Below are 17,209 nucleotides of genomic sequence, written 5' to 3' on the forward strand. Positions count from 1 at the left end.
ATTCCCTTGCCACTCTTGCGACCTCCTCGGCGCAAGGTCTACCTTGGGTCATCTTGGTCGAGGAGCTATGCAGCCTTGCCGAGGTGAAGAGGGAGAAGGTCCAGATTCATTAACTAAGGGTGGGACCTAGTTGGATGGATCCTATTGTCCTATTCCTTAAAGACGACATCTTGCCCGAGGAAAAGGGGGAGGCTAACAAGGTGCGAAGAAGGGCTCATCGTTTTTGGCTGTCCGAGGACCAAAAGTTATACAAGCACTCCTTTTTAGGGCCACATTTGCTATGCCTGGAGGAGTTGCACGAAGGGATTTGTGAAAGTCACATAGGGGTAGGTCACTATCTCACAAGGCCCTTACCCAAGGATACTGGTAGCCAAACATGCAAAATGAGGCACAGGATTACGTGAAGAAGAGTGACCAATGTCAAAGGTATGCCCCAAATATTCATTAGCCAGAGGGTGTCCTCAATCCTTTGTCTAGCCCCTGACCTTTCGCCCAGTGGGGCTTTGACATTGTAGGACCCTTCCCTAAAGAAGCAGGAAATAGAAGGTGTCTGTTGGTCGGCACGGATTACTTCACCAAGTGGGTTGAAGTTGAGCCCCTCGCCAACATTAGAGGTGTGGACGCTAAGAGATTCGGGTGGAAGAATATTGTCACTTGGCTTGGGATCCCTCACACCCTCGTCTCAAACATTGGTCTTCAGTTTGATAGCAAAGCCTTTAGGAGGTATTGTTGTGATTTGGGCATCAAGAATAGGTACTCCACCCCTGCTTATCTACAGGAAAATGGATAAGCTGAGGCTGTCAATAAGGTCATAGCGAGTGGACTCAAGAAGAGGCTGGATGACGCAAATGGTAGATGGGTGAAAGAGCTGCCACATGTTCTTTGGACACATCAGACTACCCCTCGTAGGTCAACAAGGGAGACACCCTTTTCAATAACCTATGGGGCTGAGGTCATGATCCCTTTGGAGTTTAGATTTCCAACGCTGAGGACAAACTCGTTCACCCCAAACAGCAATGACAGCCTATTGGAGAAGAGTTTGGATTTAATTGAGGAACGGAGGGAAAATGCCATAGTTCAACTGGCATATTATCAGCAGAAGCTCAAATAGGAGTATGACTCAAGCGTGAAGCTTAGGCAATTAGCCCTTAGGGACTTGGTATTGAGAAAGGTTGTGGACACTACAAAAAACCCAACATGGGGAAAGCTAGGGCCCAATTGGGAAGGGTCGTATCATATCACCTTGATAGCGGGGATAGGGACATACTTCCTAGAGGACTTGGACGAAAAAGTTGTACCCCACCCTTGGAATGTAAATAACCTGCGAAGGTATTATTATTAATGAAAGGCAGCTCTACCATGTTTTTCTTTCTAGCATTATGTGTTGTCTCTTTTGTGAATATTCAACAGAACCTTGGTTATACCTGGCTCCTCGGACCATATGCCTTGGGTAAATTAATATTCTAGGTTATTTGTTTAAATGTTAAACAGAACCTTGGTTATGTTTAGCCCCTCAAACCACATGCCTTGGATAAATTAACACTCTTCATTACTTATGTGAATATTAAACAGAACCTTGGTTATGCTTGGCTCCTCAGACCACATGCCTTGGGTAAATTAATATTCCTGGTTATTTGTTTAAGTGTTAAACAGAATCTTGGTTATGTTTGGTCCCTCGGATCACATGCTTTGGGTAAATTAACACTCTCCATTACTTATGTGAATATTAAACAGAACCTTGATTATGCCTAACTCCTTAGACCACATGCCTTGGGTAAATTAATATTCTGGGTTATTTGTTTAAGTGTTAAACAAAACATTGGTTATGTCTAGTCCCTCCGACCACATGCCTTGGGTAAATTAATACTCTCCATTACTTATGTGAATATTAAACAGAACCTTGGTTATGCCTGGCTCCTCGGATCACATGCCTTGGGTAAACTTATATTCTTGGTTATTTATTTAAGTATTGAACAGAACTTGGGATATGCCGATTCCTCGGATCACATGTCTTGGGGAAATTAACACTTAAAGAACTCACCAAGGATGAGACCTTGGCATATCCACCATCACATGAAAACAAGGACTCACCCTGGGCCTTGGTTAAAGGATTTTGAGGGTACATTAAAGTACTCTTAAAGTAAGGTACTCTTTTCCTACTAAGTGCTTTGCTTATCTCTGAAGACTTAGACCTCCCTCTTAATTACACAGTTTTCAGTACTGACACATAGTCATTTTTTCTCATTGTTAACATGGGTTTGATTTATTTGAGTTAACAACAAATCATTACCATTAGCTTTTGTTAAAGTAAGGGTGTTCAGCATCATCAATTTAAAGGCTCAGCAGGGGCAAAACAATAGTTATAGCCAACCAAAGATAAATATACAAGAAAAAAGAAAGGTCCATAAAGTGAAAATTGAAGTCTCTTCATTAAGTAAAGTAAAGATACATCATAAGCAGTGGCAAAATTGCCATAACTAAGGAAAATTACATGTAAAAAAAAAAAGATCATAAACTATGCCTTGGACTTAGGAGGAGGGTCTTCTTTGCTGCCCGGCTGGGAGAGAGGAGTGTCGGTGGCCTTTGGATCAGCCTCCTTTGCCTTGGGGGTGGCATCTTTGGCCTTAGGAGCTACATCCTTAAGCTTAAGAGCGGCCTTTGGACCATTGGCCTCTGACAGGGGTTTGACCTCCTTGCCTTTATCCTTAGCCATCTCAACCCCCTGGCCTTGGTCACCAGCTTGGCCAGGCCCTTTGGAGACCTCGGAAGGGGGAAGAGAGGCCTGGGTGGTAGGGGGCTGCTCTGAGGAGGTTGGTTTAAGGACAACGGGAGGTGGGAGTGCAACTGGAACCTCACGGATGTCCGAAGGGTAGTAGACATTCTCAGCCTTCCTCAACTCTGAGTCAGCAGGGACTTTTGCCAGGTTGAGGGCCTCCATCCATACCACTTGATAATAGTCCCTGCAGACCTCGGTCAGCTCGTCTGCTAAACGGACCTCGGCCTCTTGCACCTCAAGGTCATAGGACGATTGCTTCGAAGCCTCCGCAGTTTCCTTGGTCGACCAAGCAACTTCCTTTGCTTTCTCCAGCCCTGCCTTCAGCTCCAAGACTTGCTGTTTCGCTGTGGCCAGCTTTATCTCAGTATGATAAAGGTTTTTGCGTTGATCTTCAACCAGGTCCTGGGCATTCTTTAGACCGGCCTCAGCACTCTTCCACGCCCTCTCCTCCGCAGTCAGCTTTATGGTGAGCTCTTGGTTCCTCTACTCAGTGGCTCCCAAGGCCTTGCTGGTCTCAAGGCGGAGGTTGGTCTCGACCCTAGCTTCATTTCAGGCATCCTTCACCCATTCCTCAGCAGTAAACACCTCCTGGATGACCTGCACAGAAGCAACAGACAAGTACGCTATTAAAAAAAAAAAAAAAAAGATAACCTAACATGATGTTAGTAAGGCATACCGAGGAACTTACCAGAGCTAAATCTCTCTTTAGGGACAGAAAGAGGTTTGGTTGCCTTATGTTCTTCAACACAGCCATGTCCCTAGGTAGAAGGAGGGGCTGCTCCAAGGCCTCAGCCAAATAGTGGGCGTGCCCTTTCTAGAACTCCCTGATGGTGGAGTTCCGGGGAATGGGTGCCCCGTCCAGCTCCAGCCGAAGGCTTCAGGTGGGGTTCTGATGGCACACCTCGGCCACATCCTGGTCCTTCCTGCTCTCTACCGAGGAGGCCCGCCTTTGGCCCTTTATCGTCTTTTGCTGCTTCTGCTCTTTTTGGCAGACCACTTCCCCCTTCTCGGCTTCCTCCTTCTCCTTCCTTTTCTTCTTCAGGTTGGGCATGAGGAGCAAGTTAATTGTAGGAAGAAGAGAAGGGGGAGAGCAAGAGGAGGCTGGGACCCCGAAGCGTCCTTGGATGTCGGCCCCTTGGCCCCATCTGCAAGGAGATCTTGCAAACCCCTTTTCCTGTTCAAAGCCATCCCTTCTTCTTCTTCCTCGGAGCTGCTATCTATACGTGCAACTACGAGGTCTGAGGTGTGAACACCTGAAAGTCTGTCAAACTCGTCCTCTGCGTCCGAGATATGAATAACAAGATCTCCCTGCTCCTCCCCCTCTTCCTCGAGTTGGAATTGGTCTATTTCTTCCTTGAGTGACAAGCGTAACGAAGCAGTCTCTTCTCTCGGAGCCGTTGTTTCAGAGGGAGCACGTTAGGAAGGCTAATCAACTTGCACAATGTCTTCTCGAGCTAAAAAACCGAGCACCGAGACGTCTATCTGAGCTAGCCAAGGATCACCTGCTCTAATCACGTGGCCCACCTCCTGAAATTGTGGGATAAGGGCATGAAGTCGAGGATGAGGTGGATAGCTCTCAGTTGTCTATCTTTACTCATGAACACTTCAGCTCTCAGCACCTTGTTAAGGTCCGCAACGTTGACAAAGTTAATGTTGGCAGCTACGTGCCTTTTATCTGCGAAAATAGCCGAGAATCAAAATCTAGGTTAGAAAGATGAACCCTTAGTTAAAAGAGAACAAAGTGAAAGAAAGAAAGAAAAGAGCGAACCAAAAAACTAAATCCCGTGTTAAGGGACCTAAACCTAGGGCACCCCACCTGACTCTCCTTCCCGGGTTGGGCAGTGAAGACCGTCGTGCTATTCACCAAAGGTGATTAGGTAGTCGTCTTTCATGCCCTTTTTGGACTTGGGAAGACATGAGACAGGCCTAACAACTAGGGACCTAGACTTAAGGTAATACCTCGAGTCATCGAGCAAATGGCACTCGTACATCCAAACAACGTCATGCCAGGTGAGTCTTAACCTTATTTGCTCGTTGAGAGCATTGACGCTACCTAAGACTCTAAAGAGATTGGGTGCGCATTGGTGGGGGCATAGCCTATGGGTGATTATGTAGTCCCTAGTTACGCTACCCATTGGGAGTGTCATTCCCCCTTCGATGAAGGCGATCATGGGAATGACGACCTCCCCTTCATTCCTATGGGTAAGCCACTGGCCCGGAGCGCAGTACTGTAGGGAAACTCCCTCCATACCAGTGGAAAAATTTACTAGGTGGGCAAACCTACCCATCAGAGCAGACTAAAGAGGGGCGAAGAAAATATTTGTGAAGAAGAAGTAGAAAGTAGAAGGCTGAGGAGACTGGTCGAGGAGAAAATAGCCTAAAAACGAAAGACTTACGAAAATAAGGGCAAAGGACACTGCAGGAGCTTCTCGAGAGTTTGAAGATTTAGGGAGTCTTGGAAGCTTGAGAGTTTAGGAAGTCTTGAGAGTTTGTGGATTTGTAAAGTGGAAGAAATGAACCCCCTAGGCGCCTTATATAGGAAGTGGAATTGGGTGGGAGTTATCCTGCCCAAAATTCGAGGGGAAATGCTAGTCGTAGGATCCCCATATCATTGTAGGATGTGGGGAACAAAGCGTCGCCTAGAGCATTTAATGAAACATCGCGGACTCCAAACCGTCAAGAACAATTACGAGACACGCGAAGCGGCGTCTCACGTGTGGAAGTCAAAGAAACGTGTTGAATTAATTATCCAAAGTCAAAACCCCATTTTTCTCCTCGAATAGGAGGAAAAAATCAAAGTTTTGAGGGCTATTGTGGGGTACATGAATTCCAATAAGGTAATTGTGCCACATGTCATACCCATGGCCGAGTTGGAATGGCAATGGGTCGGGTTTGGGCCAGGTTTTTACATACCTAGACCCGACCCGCGGCCAAAGGCTGTGAAGTGCTTGCTCCGGCAGTAGTCAAGCTAGCTGATTGCTGTGATGTTAAAGTTGTGTGCTGAGCAATCTCACCAACAGATTGTGAATTCAAGAAGGCTAAAAGCTGTTCACATTGAGACTTGGAGATTGGACACTGTGGAGTTGAAACCATGGATTCTTCACCAATTTGAGCAAGATTAACAGCCCCAAAACCTGCCAATTGGTTGCAAGAAACTTGATTTGCCATGGATTTGTTTCTGAAATTAAATCCTAGAGGAAAACCATGTGACCTATAGCACTTGTCCACTGTATGCCCTGACTTCCCACGTGAGTGCAAATAGGTCATTCCTTCTTGAAATTTCCTTTATTGGTATGACTGTGTTTTGGACCAGAATTTGCATTGGAATACAAAGCTGTGGCTTCAATGGGATGAGCTGTAACAGGACTAGAAAATTCTCCATTCTTGAAGCTTCTTTGTTTCTACTCTTGCAAGATCAAAGAAAGAACTTTGTTGATATCAGGTAGAGGCTCATATAGCAAAATTTGACCTCTAATAGCTGAATAGGAGTCATTCAACCCCATCAAGAACCTTATCACTTGATCATGATCATGAAGATCAGAGGTGAGTCTTTGAGCTCCACAAGTGCAAGGGCACTTACAAAGAGGAATAGACTGATAGTTAGCCAACTCATCAACCAAAGCCTTGAATTTTGTATAATAATCCTCCACAGAGCATTGACCTTGTACCAAGTAGGCAGATTCCTTCTGAAGCTCGTAAATTCTAGGTCCTCTTTTTCTGAGAAAATCTATGACACAAATCAAGCCAAATTACTCTAGCATTATCTGTATACATAATGTTAGAACCAATGTTAGGCGAGACTGAATTGATAATCCAACTTAGAACTATCATGTTACAACGAGTCCATAAGATGTACTATGCTGAATTTGGATTTGGCTCTGGTATTGTGTCATCAATGAATCCAATCTTGCGTTTGGCTTTGAGTGAAATGATCATCGATCTGGCCCATGGAAAATAGTTCTTTCCTCCAACCAATTTCTGTGATACAAGTTGAACTGTGTTGTTATCACTGCTACTAAGAAAGAATGGATTGACAGAATCTTCCTTCTCAGTAGAAGAAGATTGATTGTTTGAAGCTTCTTCAGAGGACGCCATTAACAGAGCTTCGAAGCTTTGAAGAAATGCAAAGATGAAAATTCTAGATAAATCAATCAAAGAAAGGAAAAAAACAATATGATTTGATCTTGTTTAAAGCTCTAATACCCTGTTAAAATCACAATCTAAAACAACAAGCTTCAAATCAAGAAAGAAAAACACAGAATTCAAGAAGCTTCGAGAGGAAACAGAGAGAAAATTCTGAGTGAAAGAGAGAAAACTTTATTGCTCAATCTATGTATTACAAACGACTAACTAATTTACACATATCAATACCTATTTATACTAGAAGTTACAGATTAGAAAGAAGAAGAAAAACGCGGGAAAACCTCTAACAAACTCTAACAAAATTTCCTAATTTTTCTCTTCCAATAAGCTTATGACAAGTGTCACTCTACTGCTAACTAATTGATCATTCATTCTCACGTGCAACTCACACGCTTCTATTTAACTCTTTAATATTGCAGCAATAATCTTCTTTAACCATACTTAAGCTTCTTTTGATTCAAGCTTGGCAACGTTCTTCTTCAAACCAGACTTACATCTTTCCTTCATTTCTGCTGCTTTACCCTACTAGCCCGACTCGCAGCGTCCTTAACCACTCGCCCGCCTCACCAATCCCCACATCTCTCTCTCTTCTTTATCTCTTCTTCAACAAAATCCCAATTCCTAACACTCACAATGTCACATCCACACTCAACCATAATCATCACTTCTCTCTCACCCTCTATCTTTAGCCCATACCCAGGGGCGTAGCCAGGAATAATTACTTGAGGGGGCCGGGTTGTAAACACCGGCGATGATTTTCCGGTCCTTTGTATGGATACTTTATGTCTTCAGGTTGATATGGACCGGCTATGAGATAAGCACGTCGAATTTCATCTTGTTTGTTGACAGGGAATTCATATATTTGTTTACGTGATCCTGGATCACGGTCTATCTCTTTAGATTCAATTCTTGAACATTTGGAGAGATGCTCATTGGGCATTGAAGTATCAATATATGTTTCTACAGAAGTCCTAAGTTCTGAATGACTAATATCTTTTTTCTTAAAGAACGCATCAATTGTTTGTCGTTTGCTCATTATTTGACACCTAATTTTAATCCCAAAAAAAATCAATTCAACAAATAATAAACTAACTTGGGAGAGATGAATAATAAAACAAATCAATCAAAAGTATAGACAATAAAACAAACAACATAAACCAATTAACCAAATACTTAGCTCTGTGACAGACTCATGGCCCACTACTTCAATTTCCTTCCATATATTTTTTTATTTTTTTTTTATTTTTAATAATTTACTTTGTGTTACACAATGCAAGCCAGCCTTAGCCAGCAAGCCCCACCCGGCCCCCACTTAAGGGACAAGACAAACAACACGCACAAAAGCCAAAAGGGAAAAGAAAAGGTTGGTCTAAGTCTCAAAGTCAATGGATGATGAATCAAATAATAAAGAATACAACAAACACAAAAAGACAAAAAACTTGGACAAAGTAATAATTATAAATATCTTTGCTGGGAAAGGGAAATCACAAACATTGAAACATATCCTTGACCTCTTGATATTTCATTATTTTCATATTTCTATTCAAGTATCACAGGTGCTGAACTAAATACTGATACAGTATCGGTATTTAGTTTAGCACCTGCACTTCAGTTGTAGTCTTGTAGAGAAAAAGAGAGAGATCAGAGAAGTCAAGTAAAGAATGAATGAGATACCTTGAGGCAGGGCAGCGGCGTCACGGTGAGCTGGTGGAGGCAGCGGCGTTTTTGAGGCAGTCAGGCAGCAGAGGCGTGAGCCGGTGAGCGTGACACTATTGAGTTGGAGGCGTGAACTAAGAAGGTAAAAAACTAAGGTCAGGCAGAGGCGTAAGGTGAGGCTAAGGCGTGAAGATTGATTGTTCATTTGTTTGTTCTCTCTTTTAATTGTTTAGACGGTGAGGATTGATTTCTTTCAGACGGTGAGGATTGAATGTTTTTGCTTGTGTTTAATTAGGTATTTTAGACTTTGGATTCGGGCTGGGCTGGAAGTGCAATGGTTAGAAAATGATAATTTTGTTTGGTTTGGCAATTAGGGCTGGCTCTGGCTGATGGGGCTGGATGTGGGCCAAGATTTGTGGTAATTAATTGAATAAGGCTATGAACAGCCAGATTTGTGGGCCAAGTTTTTTTTGTTGAGTTTGAAGTTTTATTGGACTAAAAATCTAGGGGGGCCGGATCTTAACTTTGGGGGGGGGGGGGCAATGTAATTTTTTACCAACTCTAGAGGAAATTTGAAAAATTTTGGGGGGACCAAGTGGCTCCGCCCCTGCCCATACTCGAACTCCAACCTAAACCTGAATACTCCATGGCTTCCACCGCTATCTCGGTCGCTATTTCTCTCTCCTCCAAACCAACATCTCTTAGTAAAACCAACAACTCCTCCGATTCCTTTCTCCGCGTTCAGAGTCCTAACTCGGTCTCGCTCTGCTCTTCCTTCGTTTCCCCGAGTTCGATCGAGTTGAGTTCGAATCGGGGAGTGAACTCCGTGTCGAGCGCGAGCCGAGTTAGGTCGAGGATTTGCGCGAGTTTCGCTCAGGTTATGGAATCGGCGGCTAAAACGGATTCTAATGCCCCGACTATCGTGGACGTGGATTTGGGCAACCGGAGCTACTCGATTTACATCGGATCCGGACTCCTCGATCAACCTCACCTTCTCCAGAAGTAAACTTCCAGTCAAATTTTACTCTTTTTCACTTTTATTCGTTTTGTTTTGATTTTGCATGTGAATTTTTTTTAACCCTAAGAGCATCCGCATCATCATACCTGCAAAAATATCTAAAACTTACCTTTTCTATTTTACACATTCATTTTTACAAAACATTCATATAAGTTTGTCTATTATACACATTTATTCAAATAAAATATTCATTTCTTTAACCCTATGAACAGTAACCGTGAGAGTGAGGTTAGAAAGGAAATAAGAAAAAGAGAGTGATGAGAGAGAAAAAAGAATAAAAAAATTTACATGGTAAATAGTAACTGTGTATATATGCACGGTTACTGTTTATTTACAAGACCATTGTGTATATTTAGACATTTTTACAAAGACTGATGTGGGGGGTTTTGGGTTAAAATGTGCAAAATTGAGCACTTTTTGTATTTAGAAGACTATCCACGAACTGGTGTGATTGCACTCTCTAATTTTGAATCATCTTTTATTTGCTAGCTTTGTTCAAAACTTGATTCGGTTTCTGTAAATGAGTGACCAAAATGTTCCATATCACGTGTTGAATTATTATTATTAGATTTCTTAGACACTAAAGAGTAAATAATGTAGCATAGGTTAAAATTTAAAACTTTTGGCACATGAGACTCATAATTCAGATTTGATTTCTTAGTATTTATCTATGAAGCACAAACACAGACACAAACACGGAGTACATGACAATTCTTGAAAAATTAGGATATTATAGGCAATTTTATTTATTTATAGGCATATTTCATGTTTATTTATAAGTTTTCAAAATAAACAACCTAAGATGCACGGACACAATACGATATGACGATATGATTAATTTTTGAAAAATTGTAACATGATACGACAGATAGGATACCGTTATGACACGGGTATTGCACCCCAAATAAAGTGTTTGTGCATCCTAGATAACAACTATCAAAATATTTAAAAACATATCTAAGATTGAAGGAATTATTTTCAAAATAAAGTATTTTTTTCTCCTTACATACTGAGAATACCCATTCAGAGTTTTTCAAGTTTCCGTGCTTCTTAGGTATTTATAGACATGCTTGTGGTTTACTTTATCGGATTGGTCAATAATAAGTTGATTGTTATGTGGTAGGCATGTTCTTGGGAAGAGAGTACTTGTGGTCACCAATAGCACAGTTGCACCACTCTACCTGGATAAAGTTGTTGAAGCTTTAACTAAGGGGAACCCTAATGTTTCTGTGGAGAGTGTGATTTTACCGGATGGTGAGAAGTACAAGTACATGGTGGCAGGGACGGAGCCAGGACTTGGAGTTAGGGGGGGCGACTTTGCTGCTAGCTGTGTGCGGTGGCTCCGACCCTTGAGTCTATTTTTTTACTACTAAGGATTTTTGTTAAAATTTTTTTAAATGGCCAAGTAGTTTGTTCTGGGTAAAATATATTGATTGGACTTAATTTTTTTAGTTTTATTATATTGGTAATTTTTGTTGTTAAGCTAATTTTTTTGAGTTTTTATATTTTGTTTTAGATTTAATCTATTAATTTTTTATGTCCTTTAAAAGGTGAAAAATGCTAAAACTACAAAATTTTTACAAATTGCTAATGTAATAAGTGGTTATTGATATATAAAAAGTTATGCAAGTGTACGAACTAATAAGAATTTGCTACCTTAATAGTTTGTATAAACATTGTAAAAACGTTTTGGCTATAAGATTACTCTCAAAAGAATTAATGGCATTATTAAGGGGGGCAAAGTGTAATTTTATTGAACAAAATTGTTAAACTTAGTACCTATTAATATAATAATATTTTTATAAAAAAAATAGGGGGGGGGGGCCATTGCCCCCCTAGTCCAATAACAGCTCCGCCCATGCATGGTGGGTATCTTTTAAGGTTTAAAATTAACTTTTTTGTGTTTGTGGTATAATTGACTTTGCATTAAAAGTAAGTGCGTGTTTGATCTGATAGGATACACTTATGAAAGTCTTTGACAAGGCCATTGAGTCGCGGTTGGATAGGCGTTGTACATTTGTTGCCTTAGGAGGTGGTGTGATTGGTGACATGTGTGGCTATGCTGCTGCCTCTTTCCTCCGTGGCGTTAATTTCATTCAGATTCCTACGACGGTGATGGCACAGGTCTGCTAATTTATTTTAAATCCATTACACACGTATGACAATGTTTCTCATTCCTAACATTTATTTGATTATTTCTCTGTTCAGTCCACTTATTTGGACTTAACCCCTTCCCCCCCACACACATTCCTTTGATGTTTTGATTTTTTTTTTCCCAGGTGGATTCCTCTGTTGGTGGCAAAACTGCGCTAAACCACCGCCTTGGGAAGAACTTGATTGGTACTTTTTACCAACCTCAATGTGTACTTATAGACACAGACACGTTAAACACATTACCAGATAGGGAATTGGGATCAGGGCTTGCAGGGGTTATAAAGTGTGGGCTTGTCAGGGATGCTGAATTTTTTGAGTGGCAGGAGAAGAATATGGAGGCATTAATGGCTAGGTATAATAAAAGCCATAGAAGAAATTTTTTTGAATAAATTTCCGACCTAGTGCACTGCATTGACTTGTTGATTATTTTCATGAAAATGAAGATGAAACATATCTTGGGACACGGAACATTTATATAACTTGTTATAAATATTGGTTGATTTTTTGGGCCTTTTGGAATATTTATCAAAAAACTTCCACAATCAGAATGTAGCTTTATTGCACTTTTGGCTTATTATGTCCTTTCTCTCTGTATTACTGGCTATTTTTATATACATGGCCATGCTAACTCATTCATGCAATTATTATGTTTTTTTTACTCAATTTGGATGGAACATCATGCATGAGTACAATTGGTTGGTCCATTGCAGGGATCCAAGTGCACTCACTTATGCTATAAAGCGATCATGTGAAAACAAGGCTGAGGTTGTGTCCTTGGACGAGAAGGAAGGTGGACTGAGGGCAACACTGAACTTTGGTCATACATTTGGCCACGTGAGTTTTGAGTTTATGCAGTTAATTTCATTCATTATAGCTTGGATGACTGCAAATTTTGTGCTTTGCAAGTCTTGTGTAGGTGAAGTGATTTTTCTAATTAAAAGTTTATGGCAACATTTAATTCTTACTAAATATGAGTTATGCAACTACAATTCACTGGAGTGAACATGAAGAAGTATGAAACATAAAGTGGTATATATTTTGTAGTGGATTTTTATCAAGTCTGACCACTTAGAAGCTCTCATGAGTATTCCATGCTTTATTAGGATCCATGGCTCTAAAGTTAGTACTTGTCTTAGGTCAATACTTCTGTACGCTGTTGGTGCAGTTTCCTGAATCAGTAGAACTTGATGCACTAGCGCAAAGCATGTATATGTTGGTTATTAGTTGGTTCAGTTCGCCTTTGCCTCATGCACACCCCCCCCCCCCCCCCCCTTACCCAAAAAAAAAAGATTTGTTAGTGAAAAGATAGATGGAGTTAATGTTCATTCCACCGACATTTATATAAACTTTCTAGAGTATGATTTTAAATCTTTCTCAATATCAAATTAATGATGATAATCTGTTTAACATTTACGTACCTCTGTCCTATTATTGAAGTTTCATAAGTTAATTATTATTTATTTTCTACTTTTGTCCATGTCAGTTTTTCTGGATGATGCTGGCTCAATTATTTATCCTGGGCAAGTAGTGAATGGTTCTCAGTTATTATAGATATATGTGGTTAGGCTGTTGTTTCTTGTGCTAATTATTGACCACAATTTATGTTGAATACTTGCTTAGGTGAAATCTTATCTAAGAGGTTTTTTTGTTATTATTTCTTTAGTAGTTTGTATTAACCTTTGCTTGGAGTCATCCGACTGACATGCTAGGGTTGCCATCGTGGTAGACTGTCTCTGCTTTGTGTAATTTCTGCAAATGTACAACTATTGTTAAGATGTGAATTCCAGCATGTAAAGTTTATCATTTTACTTTAAAGTTTGAAGTTTGAACACACACAAAATTATTTTCTTTTTTAAATTGTTTGAAATTTATATTTAATCGTACTGTTATAAGGGACTCAATATTGGATTCTTCAATTTCCCTGCCAGAAATAGCCCCTTTTGATTAACTCCTTATATTGTGACATGTCTTTTCAGGCAATAGAAACTTCATTTGGCTATGGGCAATGGTTCCATGGAGAAGCTGTTGCAGTTGGTATGGTATGCTATTTAGCCTCTTTTCTTACCAGGCATTCCTCTTTCGTATGTGTCACAGTTATGTTAAAGGAGGTTGTGTGGCAATTTTCAGGTCATGGCTGTTGACATGTCACATCGCCTTGGTTGGATTGATGATTCTATTGTGAAGCGAGTTCACAACATTCTGCAACGGGCTAAAGTTGCCTACTACCCCTCCTGAAATGATGACTGTGGAGATGTTCAAGTCTGTTATGGCTGTAAGATAATGAGGCTGCCACTATACATTGAAGTTCAAACATTTTTTTTCACTCATTCTTAATGTCTCTGTATTCTTCTGGTTGGCAGCTTGATAAGAAGGTAGCTGATGGACTACTAAGGCTCGTCCTTCTAAAAGGTCCTCTAGGCAATTCTGTTTTTACAGGTGATTATGATAGAAAGACCCAGGATGAAACACTCCGTGCATTTGTTTAGTCCTGATTTGAGATCTGGGAGATAGTGGGCTTCTACCCTTATTTTTTAAAATATCTAGCACAATGTCCCTGTTTTGAAACTATATAGGCATGTGTCCCCGTTTTGAAACTCGATTTTCTCAAAATCGAGTTTCAATGTAAAACTCGATTTGTAGAAAATCGAGTTATAGGCAAACAAACTTTAAAAAAAAAAAAAAAAAATTATGGAACTCGAGTTACATGAACTCGAGTTCCACTTGAAAATTTTCAAGGAACTCGAGTTCCATGAACTCGAGTTCTACTCCGAAACTCGATTTTAAGAAAATCGAGTTTCAAAACAGAAACATACACCTATATAGTTTTAAAACAGGGACATTTTGCTAAATATTTTAAAAAATAAGGGTAAAAGCTCATTTTATCCTTGAGATCTGAAGTTGACTTTTCTTCGTAGTGTGCAAATTTTGTACCACATCTCTCTCATTGTGTATTATGTCTATTATTTTTTATGTACTTTGGATGACTTGGCCCTTGGTCTGCCTAAATTCTGTTGGCAAGTGCTCTTACCAAGCTGTAATTTTAAAATTTGTGGCATGCTCAATAATTCATCCCTAGGTATTTATATAATTTTTTTTTATATAGTTTTCTGATTTACTCCTTTCATGTCACAGTTTCAATTCTAGTTATCTTGTCCAGCGTTTGTTTCTGATGGTGAGCATGAAATTGATATGAAAAACTCATGGCTATAAATTAGATTGTTTTCCTTAGTAGATATGATGGACTTGAATGCAATTTTCAAGGTTTCAAGTTATTTTCAGGGTAACTTGCTTTTAGTATATCAATTGGATATGTCCGTACATAAGGAGGGATAATAATGTGACTTGATTGAATTTCACTACAAGTTGATAGCAAGTTAGCAACCAGTTATTGGATAAGCAAGAGAGGTAAGATTGAAGGTTAAGAGACGTGAAAGAAAAAAGAAACTTCCCATTTCTGGTTTTGGTTATGGTATTTTTTATCAAATCATTTGGGTTGGTTCTACACTTCTACTTCTAACATCAAGACATTCTTTTTCGTGCACCTATCTTGAAATTCGGATTGAGATCATAAGATTCTACTTTTGTTATTATTATTAATATTTTTTTTAAAGAAAAAAAAAAATATATATATATATATATAAAGATAGTAGTAATTGTTACATTTTTAAGAATTATTAAAATCATTAATGAAAAACGGCAATATAGTTCAACTTCTATAATCTATAACTCGACTAACTAAAGGAATAAATAAAACTTAATATCATATATATATATATATTTATTTATTTATTTATTTATTTCCTCACTTTAAAGGCTCCGCAAAATCATTATTTTATTTATCTGATTTTTAAACCAAATTTTACCAATACAAATGTGTTTTTATTTATTTATTATTTTTTATGTTGTGTACTTCAATCCTATTCGGTCTATTTTGGTTCAATTCAGTCCTATTCAGTCAATTTTGTCCATTAGGTTTTATTCAGTCCACATTGCTCTTATTCCGTCACTTCGGTCCTATTCGGTATATATTGGTCCTATTCGGTCCATTTTGTTCTATTCAGTCTACATTGCTCTTATTCGGTCCACTTCGGTCCTATTCGATCTATTTTATCAACTTTGGTGTCCATTTGGGTCTATTCAGTTCACATGGCTCTTATTCGGTCCTATTTGATCTATTCTGTCAAATTTGGTCCTATTCAGTCTACATTAGTCCTATTCAGTCCATTCAGTTCTATTTAGTCCACATTGCTCATATTCGGTCCACTATAGTCGTATTCAGTCCATTCGGTTCTATTCAGTCAACTTTGATTTTAGTAGGTCCACTTCGGTCTAATTCGGTCTTTTCTGTCAACTTTGGTCCTATTCAATCTACATTGGTCCTATTAGGTCCATTCGATTCTATTCAGTTTACTATGGTCCTATCCGGTCCACACTGGTCCTATCTTGTCCATTATATGCACTACAGTCTTGTTCTGTCTACTTTAGTTTTATTCGGTCCACAATGGTCCTATTCAGTCCATTATATCCACTACAGTCTTATTCAGTCCACTTTGGTCATATTCGGTCCATTCTGTCCATTCTATCCACTTTGATCCTATTTCGGTCCTATTGGCTCTACTTCGAGCCGATTTGGTCCATTTTTTCTTCAGTCAACTTTGGCCCTTCAATCCATTTTTATGCAATTACCTAATGGGAGGGGACAGATTCAGCTTTAGGACGTTCATTTGAATTGAAGTAACTATTATTGTGTTATCAAGAGACTCATTAAACCACAAGACAGTCAATGGCTGCTTGAAGGTTCTCCTACGATAGAAAATATTCTCAATTTTAAAGTCACCAATAATAGAACACCAAGCACATGCAGATAAATAATTAATTAGACAAGAGCGTATGCCATTGCTAACCTTGGCAAACAGCACTGCTAAGGGCTGACATTTTGGTAGCTATAAAAAATCTTGATAAGGGGCCATGACAATACGCTACAGAAATTCAGTTGCTATCAAACTTTCAAAGTCCAGGGCCAAACTCTCACAATCGACCTTGTATAAAATCGATTTTACTGCACCCTCATTTTTTTAACTAATCGATTAAGGAATTTCCGGTTCAAGAGCGTGTGCCTATTTTCCTAGCCCAATTCATAACACAATAATTTTTTTTTTATAAATTATTTGTATGATTGTTCCCCTTAGCTCTTTGTAAGGGTGGTAATTTGTATTGTCAGGTCATATTCATATCATGTTAAGGTGAATGTATTCGACTAAATGGGTTTTATCCGAACACAATTTATTTGATTATTGTGTCAAAGCATCTCAAAAAGGTTATAATAAAACTTGTTCATTAAGCAGATTGACACAACACTACCTATGTAACACAGACAATGAACAAATTTTGTTGGGTTGATGCACAAGACCATTTCAGCCTGTATAAAAAATATGATCTAAAATGCTTAACATTTTTTTATT

General features: G+C 39.4%; 1 long non-coding RNA gene and 1 pseudogene across 1 annotated transcript; both read left to right on the forward strand.

The window, feature by feature from the left end:
- Positions 1-8,425: 8,425 nt before the first annotated feature.
- LOC142626419 (uncharacterized) lies at positions 8,426-9,044 on the forward strand. The gene is made up of 2 exons (XR_012842502.1): positions 8,426-8,748; positions 8,871-9,044. It is a non-coding gene; the product is annotated as an uncharacterized LOC142626419 (long non-coding RNA).
- A 72-nt stretch (positions 9,045-9,116) lies between these two features.
- LOC142626417 (3-dehydroquinate synthase, chloroplastic-like) lies at positions 9,117-14,851 on the forward strand (annotated as a pseudogene).
- Positions 14,852-17,209: the final 2,358 nt, after the last annotated feature.

The sequence above is a fragment of the Castanea sativa genome, chromosome 2, assembly GCF_040712315.1.
Source record: "Castanea sativa cultivar Marrone di Chiusa Pesio chromosome 2, ASM4071231v1".
Lineage (NCBI taxonomy): Eukaryota > Viridiplantae > Streptophyta > Magnoliopsida > Fagales > Fagaceae > Castanea > Castanea sativa.